This window comes from Bos mutus, chromosome 25 (assembly GCF_027580195.1).
Source record: "Bos mutus isolate GX-2022 chromosome 25, NWIPB_WYAK_1.1, whole genome shotgun sequence".
NCBI classification, from domain to species: Eukaryota; Metazoa; Chordata; class Mammalia; order Artiodactyla; family Bovidae; genus Bos; species Bos mutus.
The window spans coordinates 7415725-7429157 of record NC_091641.1 but is presented as its reverse complement, the minus strand read 5'-3'; the positions used below and the strand labels follow the sequence as shown (position 1 = coordinate 7429157).

Below are 13433 nucleotides of genomic sequence, written 5' to 3'. Positions count from 1 at the left end.
GGCTAATGAAGATCAAATCTGTGAACAGGACAGGAGCTGGAATCCTTGACAAGGCCAGCCACCTGGGTCCAGCACCCTGTCTCCCAGGACTCTCCAGAGCTGGCTCCACCAGCGATTTCTCCTTTTTCTGGGGTCCTCACTATCTCCTTCAGCATAAAAACATGCTCCGTCTCCCCGGAATCTACATCCTTCTGCATGCGCTCTCCTTTTCTCTATCACAAAACCGCTTTCCAAAAATTTTAGTCATGAAGATAAACAGTCTTAAGAAGACAGAATACCAAGTAGTTCCCATGTATCCATTATCTAACTTTAACAGTAATTCCCTAGTATCAACTAACACCCAATTTTTAAAATGTCTCAATTGTCTCATAATTTTTTTTAACCATTGGATTATTCTCATTAGTTCTCATGTCTTACCTTACCTACATCAGTTCTCCTTCCCCTTTTCTTCTTCATGACAATTATTTGTTGAAGAAACAGAATATTTTTTCCTATAGAATTTCTCAGTTTGGGATTGGGACCACTGCTTTTTTTAAAAGTATCTTCTCACATGTCCTTCTATAGCCTTATCATTATTATTATTTTCTTGGGGGCAGTAAACGCAGTTAGATCTAGAGACTGGATTTAAATTCAGATTCACTTTTGTTGGCTTGTTTGCCTCACAGGAGGTGCTGTGTTCTTTCCTCTGTCTGACCTGAGGGTCCCCACTGTGACTGGCTGTTCTGCTTTTAGTCAGGTTAGGATTGATTGGGGGTTAGAAGTCGGCAGTATAATCCATCCATTATGAAGTTCCCAAAACCTGACCTAATGGTTTTTTGCAGACTATAATGGGTGTTCTTGGATCCGTTATTTCATTGAGTGCTACAAAAGCAGTGAACTTCTAATTTCAGCATTCTTTATGCATTTTTAAGCCGGTATTTTTCTCCCAAGAACTTCCCTCATTGCCCATTATCCTGCATAGGAGCTGCTATTGACACCACAACCACATTTCTCTGGGCTCCCTTTGAGTTGACCATATACACTGACAGCTGCCCATCCCAAACGCCCATGTCTTTCTGCTTCTTTGGATATAGCATCAGTTGCCAAGAATCTCACCTGAGGTGGATCCCTTATGTTGTTGCCTTAGATCTTGAAGGATATGAAATAAATGACTATGATATGAGTTGTAGAGTTGGCTGGCTTTTCTTTACTGCCCTAGAAAATTTGGAAAAAGGAGAACAACAGACTCAGGGCAGCCAATGAAACCTAGCACCAAAAGACTTGCCCACATGGCAGCACCTAAAGAGATTCTCATTTCCTGTATCTGGAGGAAAGTCTACGTTGAAAAACAGACCCAGCAGGAGAGGATAGAAAGAAGGCACCAAAGTAACACTCGAAGAGATGATGGCTGAGAAATTTCTAAAATTAATGAAAGACCCGAATTCACATATTCAAGAAGCTCAGTAAATCCTTAGCAGGATAAATACCAAAACACTGTACTTCAGCATTCCAGAATCAAACTTCTGAAAGTCAAAGGTATAGAGAGAAAAATCTAAAATATCCACAGGAAAAAACATACATTAAACTCAGGGGAATAGCAATAACAATGGCTTACTTCTTAAGAGTAATTATAGAAACCGGAACAAACGGAATGATGCCTTTTAGGTGCTGAAAGGAGAAGCCCTTGCTAACCTAGCCATCTATGGCTAGTGAAAATATTCTGTAAAAACTAAGGCAAACTAAAATAGATAGCCAGTGGGAATTTGCTGTCTGACATGGAGAGCTTTACCTGGTGCTCTGTGACAACCTAGAGGGGTGGGAGGGAGTCTCAAGAGGGAGGCGATATGTGTATACCTATGGCTGACTCGTGTTGAAATATGACAGAAACCAATACAACACTGTAAAGGAATTATGTTTCAATTAAAAATAAAATATTTTAAAAAACAAAGGCAAATTTTTTTAGACAAACAAAAGCTGAGAGACTTTGTCTCCAATAGATCTGCACTAAAAGACCACCACCATGCCCCCCTCCCAAGGCAGAAGGAACATATTCCAAAGCTAGTTTGGAACTTTAGGATAGAAGGAAGAAACATGGAATGTACAAATAAATGGAGAAAATTTTAAAATTATGGAAAACAGTATGGCAATTCCTCCAACAATTAAACATAGAATCCCATCAGATCAGATCAGATCAGTTGCTCAGTCATGTCCGACTCTTTGCAACCCCATGAATCGCAGCACGCCAGACCTCCCTGTCCATCACAAACTCCCGGAGTTAATTGAGACTCATGTCCATGGAGTCAGTGATGCCATCCAGCCATTTCATCCTCTGTCGTCCCCTTCTCCTCTTGCCCCCAATCCCTCCCAGCATCAGAGTCTTTTCCAATGAGTCAACTCTTTGCATAAGGTGGCCAAAGTACTGGAGTTTCAGCTTTAGCATCATTCCTTCCAAAGAAATCCCAGGGCTGATCTCCTTCAGAATGGACTGATTGGATCTCCTTGCAGTCCAAGGGACTGTCAAGAGTCTTCTCCAACACCACAGTTCAAAAGCATCAATTCTTCGGTGCTCAGCTTTCTTCACAATCCAACTCTCACATCCATACATGACCACAGGAAAAACCATAGCCTTGACTAGATGAACCTTTGTTGGCAAAGTAATGTCTCTGCTTTTGAATATGCTATCTAGGTTGGTCATGACTTTCCTTCCAAGGAGTAAGCGTCTTTTAATTTCATGGCTGCAGTCACCATCTGTAGTGATTTTGGAGCCCAGAAAAATAAAGTCTGACACTGTTTTCACTGTTTCCCCATGTATTTCCCATGAAGTGATGGGACCGGATGCCATGATCTTCGTTTTCTGAATGTTGAGCTTTAAGCCAACTTTTTCACTCTCCTCTTTCACTTTCATCAAGAGGCTTTTGAGTTCCTCTTCACTTTCTGCCATAAGGGTGGTGTCATCTGCATATCTGAGGTTATTGATATTTCTCCCAGCAATCTTGATTCCAGCTTGTGTTTCTTCCAGTCCAGCGTTTCTCATGATGTACTCTGCATATAAGTTAAATAAACAGGGTGACAATATACAGCCTTGACGAACTCCTTTTCCTATTTGGAACCAGTCTGTTGTTCCATGTCCAGTTCTAACTGTTGCTTCCTGACCTGCATACAAATTTCTCAAGAGGCAGATCAGGTGGCCTAACAGAAGCAGAAGATATTAAGAAGAGATGGCAAGAATACACAGAAGAACTGTACAAAAAAGACCTTCACGACCCAGATAGAATCCCATATTATCCCGCAATTCAACTTCTGGATATATACCTCAAAGCATCAAAAGCAGGGGTTGGACAGATACCTGAACATTGACACTGCATTCATAGCAGCTATTATTAACAACTTACAAAAGGTGGAAACCATCCAAATAGCTAGTGACAGACGAATGGATAAACAAAGGTGGTGTACCTGCAGTGGAATATTATTCAGCCTTAAAAAAGGAAGTTCTGACACATGCTGCAACATAGGTAAACCTTAAAGACACTATGCTAAGTGAAATAAGGCAGACACAAAAGTCAAGCATCGCATGTTTGTCTTAGCCAAAGCACTTGGAAGTCAAATTCACGGAGACATGATGGTGCTGGGCGGGTGGGGCGGGGGAGGGGATGAGGAGTTAAGTGTTTAAAAAAATTTTTTTGAAACTGATGGTGGTATTGGTTGCACAACAAATATGTATTTAATGCCACTAAAGTGTATGCTTAAAAATGGTTAAAGGAGTATATCTAATGTCTTGTATATTTTTCCATATAAAAACGTTTTAAAGACTACTAACTGTTTAGGGCAACAATAATTACAGTGTATACTGAGGTTTCTAATTCGCGTAAACAATAGAACAATGCAGAAGGCTGAGGGAAGAGGTATGAACGGAACTGTATTGTTGTCCATTTCTTACATCTTTCCTGAAGTTGCAAAATGCAGCTTAAGGTAGATTGTAATAAAGTAAAAGGCATACTGTAATCTTGAGATTAACCATTTGAAAAAATGTATAAAAAGGTATAATTAAATGTCATAGAGGCGATAAAACAATAATAAAAACAATTCTTATTTATCCAAAAGATTAAATAAAGGAAAGGAAGAACAAAAAAATCAGCTGGAACAAATGGAAAACAAGTAGCCAGATGATAGATACAATCGCTAAAAGAGATTGCCTGACTGGAGTTAAAAAAAAAAATCAACAACAAACCAATTGTATGCCTCTCAACAAGTGACACACTTCAAGCATAAGGACACAAAAAGCTGAAAACATTAAGACAAAAAAAGGTATACCCTGCAAATACCAACTCTAACAGAGCTGCTGCCGCTGCTGCCAAGTCGCTTCAGTCATGTCCGACTCTATGCGACCCCACAGACAGCAGCCCACCAGGCTCCCCTTCCCTGGAATGGTGACCCTATTAATAACAACGTAGATTGTAAGACAGAGTACTATCAGAGATACAGAGGGTCATTTCTTAATGATAAATTCAACAGAATGACATAACAAACCTAAATGGATTTGAGTCTAATAACAGAGCTTCAACGTACAGGAGAAAAAAACTGGCAGACTAAAAGGAGAAACAGGCAAACCCACAAGCATATTTGGATGTTTTAACACTGCTGCCTTGGCAGTTAGTAAAAATAAAGAAATAAACACAGACAAAAGCATTAATGAGTATTTAGAAGATGTGAGCAATACTCTCAATTCACTTGACCTAATTGACACTTATAGAACATTCCAACCAAGAACAGCAGGATGCACATTCTTGTCAAGCGTGCACGGAACAGTCACCAAGAGAGACCTTGTACTTGGGTCATAAAACAAGTCTCAGTACATTTCAAAAGACTGAAATCATACCAGACATATTTTCTGATCACAGTGGAATTAGAGTTTAAGATGGTTTCAACTTATATCTATTGTGAAATAATTACTGCAAAATTTAATTAGCACCCATCATCTCATATGGAGACCAAATAGAGTTCCCTCGTCACTCTAAAGCACAGGACACAGCCCGAGTTCAGACTGAGTTATGACGCAACCTCACACTCACTAAGGGGTATCAAGCAAGGTTGACAGATTTGGCCAGTGAAGAAACACACCTTTTTATTTTTAATTTACTTTGGCGTGCTGTGTGCGAGGTTTGCAGCATCTCAGCTCCCTGACCAAGGGTCGAACCCATGCCTTTTGCAGTGGAAGCATGGAGCCCTAACCACTGGACAACCCGGGAATTTCCGAAACAAATCTTTTTCAATTCAGACAGTTTATCATGTACATCGAGAGCAAAAGCAAGATCAGTTAGGGTGGCAGCTTCCCATGACCCTTCAAAAGGATGACCCCAAAACAAAAGATGACGATGCAACATGAGGGGTGGGGCATCCTGACAGCCAGGAGTCAGTTCTTCGCAGTTTGATAACCTGCAGCTGTACTCTAAGACGTGCAAGGCAGAAAGCCTCCTATGTCATTAGAGCCCAGGAGGAAAGGAGAAAAAGGCCTTCCTGGAAGAGGGAGAGGAAGCCCCTCCATAAGCTCCCTAAGTTCTCATGTTCTGGGAGGATCACACCGGGTTCTGCCAAGGTTGAGGTCAGCTGTGGTTAAGTCTTGCCTACATGACCCAGGTAGAGATGCACATGATCGCCAGGGCCACGAGGAGGAACCATTTCCCTTTCAGGGTTAAGACTTCTCTTCCTTCCCCAGCTAAGGCTGGAGGCAGGAGAGAGCCTTCAGTCCAGGGAGGCGATTGTGGGTGGATTCTGTCCCCTTGCTTTCTTGTTACTGTCTTGATCCTGGTGGGGGCCGAGAGACAGGGGGGAAGGTGACGAGGCGGTTCCTACCTAGCTGGATGCCTCGGCGTTCTCTCAGCCTGGCCAAAGTCTAGAGAGGGCTCCTCCTGTGGGCACTTGCTTGTATGCTTCAGAGGACCAAATATTGAAGAATCTTTCTGAGGTATCTCCTGCCACGTGATCTAAAGAACCTCCAGACGTGCCGACTCCTCTGTCCTGAGGTCGCAGGCTGCTTAAAAGACGTTTTCAGACCTGAGATGGAGAACCAGTCACCCTTTCTCAGATGCAAGGGACCAAGTGGAAAGCACCATGCCCCACGTGCCTCCTTGGAAGGAACTCAGCACACCTGTAGCTCCTTTTCTCCTTCTCCCTTCTCTCAACTCTTCCACATGCTCGAACTAGGGCAGTGGATTCAGGAGACACAGAATCAGCCGATGAGCATTTATTAATCTTTCCAAAGAAGCAGCTTTTGGTTTCATTGATTTTTCTGTATTGATTTCCTCTTTGATCTTTATTATTTCCATTTTTTCCCCTGTTTACTTAATTTGCTCTGCTTTTCCTGGTTTCTTAAAACTGAAGCTGAAAAAAAAAAAAACCAAGCTCAAATCATTGATTTCAGACCTTTCTTCTTTTCTAAAGACAGACATTTAGTGCTGTAAATCTCTCCTGAGGTTCTGTTAGAGCAGCTTCCCACACCTTCTAATGTTGTGCTTTTATTTTCATTCAGTTGAAAATACTCTCTAGGGCTTCCCTGGTAGTTCAGTGGTTAAGAATTAGCCTTGCAGTGCAGGGGACACCCAGTAGATCGCTGGTCTGGGAAGATCCCACATGCCTCGGGGCAGCTAAGCCTGAGCCACACAACTATTGAGCCTGAGCTCTAGAGCCTGGGAACCAGAGCTACTGAAGCCCGGGCACCCTAGAGCCCACGCTCCAGGAGAGAAGCCCACACTCCACGAGAGGAGCCAACACAATGAGAAGCCCACGCACCGCAATCAAGAGTAGCCCCTGCTCAATGGAACTAGAGAAACACCCAGCAACAAAGACCCAGCACAGCTCCAAATAGCTAACTAAATAATTATAAAGAAAAAGCAATCTCTAATTTCCTTTTTGACTTATCCTTTGATGTATTTAGGAGTGTGTGATTTAACTTCCAAACATGTGGGGATTTTCCAAGGATCTTTCTGTTACTGATTTCTTATTTAACTCCATGTGGTCCGTGCATATGACTTGAACCCTCTTGATTTTATTGGGACTTGCCTCATGATGTATCTTGGTGAATGGCCACTATTCACTTGAGAGACTTTGTATTCTTTTTTTATTGAGTGGAGCATTCTACACGTGTCCATGAGGTCAAGTTAGTTGATGGCGTTTTTAAGTCTTCTTATTCCTGTTGCTTTTCTGCTTATTTTTCTATCAACTATTGAGTAGTACTGAAATCTCTGACTACAATTTATGAATACCCATTTCTCCTTGTACTTCTCTTAGTTTTTGTTTTATGTATTTTGAATCTCTATTGTTAGTGTCCATAATTGTTTAGGATTGTTATGCCCTCTTGATTAACCGACCCATTTATGATTATGAAATGATCTTCTTGGTCCTTGGTAAATATTCTTTACTCTAAAATCTATTTTATATGATATTAACATAGCCACTTCAGTTACCTTTTGATTAGTGACAGCATAGCATATCATTTTCTTTCCTTTTACTTTTAACCTATTTCTGTCCCCGTTAAACAACAACTTCCCATTCTTTCCACCCCCAGGGCCTGGTGTTCCACTTTCTGTCTCTAAGCATTTGCCTATTCTAGGCACCTCATATACTTTCTGAATCTTTACTTCCTTTGAAGAGTTGGAGTATTATTCATGTTAATTCTTTAAATGTTTGGTAGAATTCACCATTGAAGCCATCTGGTTTTGGACTTTCCTTAGTCGAGGGGTTTTTGATTACTGATGCAATCTCCTTATTAGTTACAGGCCTGCTAAATGTTTCTATTTTGTCTTGTGTCACTTGAGGCAATTTCTGTATTTCAATAAACTTGTCCATTTCTCTTGGATTATTTAGTTTCTCGGCACACAGCTGTTCATGGGCTTCCCAGGTGGCACCAGTGGTAAAGAATCCACCTGCCAACGCAGGAGACACAAAAGACTTGGGTTGGTCTCTGGGTCTGGAAGATCCCCTGGAGAAGGAAATGGCACCCCACTCCAGTATTCTTGCCTAGAAAATTCCATGGACAGAGGAGTCAGGCGGGCTACAGTCCATGGGGTCCCAAAGAGTTGCACACGACTGAGTAAACAGGCATATAATTGTTCATAGTATTCTCTTCCAGTATTTTTTACAATAAAGTCAATAGTAATGTCTCCACTTTTATTTCTAATTTTAGTTTTTTTTTAGTTTCTTTTGCCAGTCTGGTTAAAGGTTTGCCAAATTTGTTGATCTTTTCAAAGAACCGACTTTTTAATTTCATTAATTTTCTCTACATTTTCCCTTCAGTTTTTTGCAAAATATTCTTGCTGGGTATAGAATTCTAGGTTGACAGTTTTAAAGATGTTAATCTACTGTCATTTTGCTTGCATTATTTCCAAGGAGAAAACTATTGTCCAAGGAGAAACGGGTAATATGTCTCTTTTCTCTGCTTTTAAGATTTTCTCCTTATCCCTGACTTTAAGCAATTTGAGTATGATATGTCTTGATATAATTTTCTTTTTTTTTTACAGTTAAAACATTTTTTGTTATTGGCATTTGACTTAAAATGAGCTTCCACAGTTTTTAAAACAGACAAGATAATACAAAGTATTGTCAGAGTATTCACAATTTGCATTGTGTATATGTTTTCCTTTCAGCCTGTTAGTCCCATGAAGTCAGGAGTCATGTTTATTCACAACTTCTGCTTTACTGTAGGTCCCCACCTTGATGAACACTGGGTCCCTTTGCCTTCTGCTTGCATTCAACTATACTTTGAGATAGTAGTCTTGAGAGACATTATCGCCTAGGGCCCCCTCTTCCTCTTCCTCTGCCTCGGCCACGTCCTCTTCCTCGGCCTCGGCCTCTTCCTGCAACAGCTTCCCTTTTCTTAGACTTCACCTTTGGTTCCACACCCACGAGTAGTGTATCCAGAGGTAAGCTGTCTGGCAGAATAAAATACCGAATGTTATTTCCTCGAATACTCAGTGTTTCCAGCTGTACAGGTTCTCTGTTCTTCAGGGTCATTTTCACTGCTTTAAGATGTGTATTCATACTGACATTTACACATGTGATTGTTCCATGGACCTGTGTTCCATTCTTTAATTCAATGGTTACAGTTTCATGACTCAATTTCATCAAAAATCTCACAAGCTTCATCCTGGTGGTGCCGTCACCCTTTCGGCCGATAGGACACGAAATCCGACCACTGAGAGCTGAGGTTGGGTGTATGAATGGCCAGAAACACTTACCCTCGGGGCTCTGACGTCAACATAATTTTCTTAATGTTTCTTGCACTTAGGGTTTTGTTGAGTTTCTTGGATCTGTAGGTTTACAGTTTGCATCAAATTTTGAAAAATTTTAGCAATGATTGCCTTAATTTTGGGGGTCCTCTTATCTCTCCCTCTCCCCTCCTCTAGGGACTCCAATTACACGTATATTTAGCTGTTTGAAATCATCCCACGTTTCACTGCTGCTCTGCTCATTTTAAAAACAGCTTATCTTAATTTTGTTTATCTTTATTGTGACTACATATAAATATTTCTCATAAAAGTTGCCACTTAAAAATGTATACGACACCATTCTTTATAGATTGGAGAAAGTAACCCTTTTTGTGAGTACATAATGAAAATAAACTGTTCTCCTTATTAGGGCAAAATGAAAACCATACACAGATTGTCACTGCGAAGTTAAAACACTTCAACTCTTTAAACAGTGGAGTTGCATCCGCTTCTAGACATAAGATCAATGTCTGACTATTGCTTTCCTTTTTTTTTTTTTTGATGTTAGCAGTTGTTGAAGCCTAATGCCTACATTTGTTTATTTGCTGGGAGTTTCAAAATAATATTCAAATTATGTCTCCTTTTTTATTTACTTATTAATTGGAATATATAAAGAGATGCTTCCAATCATCTACTACAAAATAGAAAGCTTCACACATTTGCATGTCATCCTTGCTCAGAGAATAATAATCTCTGTATTGTTGCAATTTTAGTGTATGTGCTGCCAAAGCGCCATTTTAGACAGTTTTAAGCGTACAATTCAGGGGCATTAATTACATTTACATCATTGTGCAACCATCATAGCAACTTCCAAAACATTTTCATCACCCCACACAGAAATTCTGGACCCATTAAGCAACTTTCTGCTCCCCTTTCCCCTAGTCCCGGGTAACTTCTCATCTACTTTTTGTCTCTGTGAATTTGATGGTGTTCTTTAAAGCTTCTGGGCACCACATTTTCATCTCAATTAGTTTCCAAATATGTGTCCAACTTAAACAGCTCTAAGTTGAAAATCATAACGCAAACATCGACATGAGCATAAAACCTTTAATTAGCTTTCTGTATCCAGTGCCAGACAAAGAGAATAAGGTCAGTGAGAGATCATTTTTCCAGAACCACACAAGCCTCCTCTCCCCTCTAAGAAAGACCTGGCTCCTTGGCCAGTTCTCTTCCTACCATTAGGATTCTTCATTCATGTTAAAGTAGAAACCAGGAGGTTAATTTTTGCTACGTCAACCGTCAGATCAGGCACCAGCTGAGGCCTTTTTGGATGGTGGGTATCTGATTCCTCATCACACCAACGTTTCTCTGCTCTTTCTGAACATTCTGTTTCAAAAAAGGCCATCTGTCCTCACTCTTTAGAGCACGGCTGTTCACCTGACATCCTAGGATGGTTTGTGGAGAAACCATACACTGAGCCCATGAACTTCAATGGGAATGAAATGATATCTTTGTCTTAATTAACCTCTCACTAAAAACTACATCTCTAGGCTTCCCTGGTGGCTCAGTGGTAAAGGATCTGCCTGCCAATGCAGGGGTCATGGGTTCGATGGCACATCTAAGCTAAGCCGTCTGAATCTAAACAGCTAAGCCCGTGTGCCACTATGAAGCCCGCACATCCTAGAGCCTGTCCCAAAAGAGATGCCACCACATCGACAAGCCCTCGCACGGCAACTAAAGAGCAGCCCCCACTCGCCGCAACTGGACAAGGCCCACGGGCATCAGTGAAGACCCAGCGCTGTTATAAATAAATAAATCTTAAAAAAAACATTTCCTTCATTTAAGGAGAAATCACAGCAATAGTAACAGCACCTGACATGTTCCCACCCGTAGAAACCAGTGATCCTTTCATATCATATCTTGGTTGTTGCAGAAACCTTGAAATATTGTTTATACTCAGACTACTTTGAAATTACCTTAGTCCACAGAGGCACTGCTAGAGCTTGCTATTTAAAGTGTTAATAAACAAAACACAAATAATACACATCATGAGTTAAAAAAATATTTTGATTATTTTTTGATTACATTTAATATTTCAACTGAATTTCAGTATAGTTGGTTTTCTTTGCAAGATGACATATTTTACTTTAGAGTTTTAAAAAATGTTTTGAGCCTGTGCAGGGGGTCCCTACCCTTCACCAGACTGCCAAGAGGTCTGAGGCACAGAAAAGAGATTAAGAACCCGTGGTCTTGGGGGAGCGCTGCAGAAGACTTCCTCCCTGCAGGATGGCCTTTGAGGCCAGATGCATCTTTTTAAAGGATTTTGGTTGAAGGATTGAGACTCATTACTCAGCATTTACAATGTTGCGATGTGTACCACTTGGCTGTCTCTTAATCCTAGGCAGGTAAGAACCTTTCTAGGAGATTTCCCTAGTGGTCCAGCGGCTGGGGGCTGTGTTCCCAAAGCAGGAGGTCTGGGTCCAGTCCCTGGTTGGGGAGCTAGATCCCACATGAGGCAACTAAGTGTTGGTTGGCAACTAAAGAGCCCACATGTTGCAATGAAGCTAGAGAACCCGGCTGCACAGCGAAGATCCAGGGCAACCAAATAAGATTTTTGTTTTTAAAGAATCCTTATAGGTGCCAGGAATTTTACTTCTTCTACTACAAAAGGGCTCACACTTGGCTGAGTTAGCAGTGCCCACCAGAAAAAAAAAAAAAAAAAAAGATTTGAACCATCATTGGTACACCAGTTTCATTTCTGAAGGAAACTGATACCTTCAGAGCCACGAAACACCAGGCTTTCTATTTTGATGGGGGCGCGGGTGTGGACCCTCGCCCTCCTCCAGCTCACATACCGCAGTGCTATGACAGTGACCTCCTTGGAGCAGGTTCAGCCTCACGTCTGGAGACAGGACACAGGAGTTCTTGCTTCTTGGCCTGGCTGGTGGGTGGCTAAGGATGGGAAAACCCACCCCATGTGGTCGGACCTGGGCGCCCTCGCGGGGAGACCCTGCACCCTCGGTTTACCCTGGAGCCCTCTGAGACCCCATCACCCTTGGTCAAGTGCACGTCCTGATCTAGCCTCAGTGTGGATCTGCCTCTGGGTCGAGGGCCCCCTCCGAGGAGATCGTATACACGGCAGCGGCTTGCCCCTCCACGGCTCTCAGTGCTTCAGCCTGAAGATTCTCAGGTACACCAAGTCACCCTGCTGGGGCTCATGGAGGGGCGTGCCGAGCCCCACCTCTTACCTGAAGAAGAGCTGGGGGACGGACAGTGAAGGCCTGGATGACGTGGTCCTGGGCTGGAGAGACTGACTGTCCTTCAGAGCCTCTTGGTGAAGACAGCAAGATGTCTCTTCCCTCTCTTTAGCCATGGGGTGGGGTCTCATGTTCTCCACGGCCCCTTCCAGGTGGAGCAATCCAGGCGGGTCCAGCAGGGGCCGTACTATCCTCCAAGCCTCAAGCCAGGGATCCCCTGGCCCCCGTCCCATCCTCCGCCCTCCCATCAGTCTATGGATGGTCCTTCCTCCATCACTGGTCTTCTCCCTGTCCTGGCCCAGTTTATCACCCCCCATGCATCACTGCAACCTCCCTGGCCTATTTTTGCCCCTTCCAACCCATCCTTGGGGCTTCCCCGGTAGCTCAGACATAAAGAATCGACCTGCAATGTGCAAGAGCTGGGTTCCATTCCTGGGCTGGGAAGATTCCCTGGAGAAGGGGAATGGCAACCCACTCCAGCATTCTTGCCTGGGAAATCTCATGAAGAGAAGCCTGGCGGGCTATAGTCCATGGGATCACAAAGAGTCGGACACAATTGAGCAACTAACACTTTCACTTTGACCCATCCTCCCCTCATCCTTAGACCCCAGGCTGATGGGTCTAAAACTGACCATCTCCACTCCCATTTCAGACTGGTTCTTGTTCCCCCCAACCCTCCATTTCTGGCCTGGCACTCAAGGCTCTCTCAACCCAGCTGGTCTCATTCTCCCACTCCCTGCCCCCAGCCCCCTCCCCCCCATCACTGGGTCCTCCCACTCACCGGGCATAGCTCATCTGTCTGGCTGCCCACCCAGCTACCCCAGGCACCTGCGGGCCTGGTCAGGCACCAGGCAGGCATCTGAAATGCTTGCTGAGGAGCAAATCTTAAGGATGTCACTACAGTCTGTGCAATTGCTATGGTTTCCCCAGCTTCCCACCGAGTCTGGGCTTTCTGGCAGGACCACTTTGAGTGACAGGCCTGAAGGTCTCACCCTGG

The 13433-nt window shown here is 42.9% G+C and overlaps 2 pseudogenes; both read right to left on the bottom strand.

Moving 5' to 3' along the window:
* Positions 1-8757: 8757 nt before the first annotated feature.
* On the bottom strand, positions 8758-9117 carry LOC102278219 (small nuclear ribonucleoprotein Sm D1 pseudogene; annotated as a pseudogene).
* Positions 9118-9874: 757 nt separating this feature from the next.
* LOC138985667 (U6 spliceosomal RNA) lies at positions 9875-9972 on the bottom strand (annotated as a pseudogene).
* Between the last annotated feature and the right edge of the window lie 3461 nt (positions 9973-13433).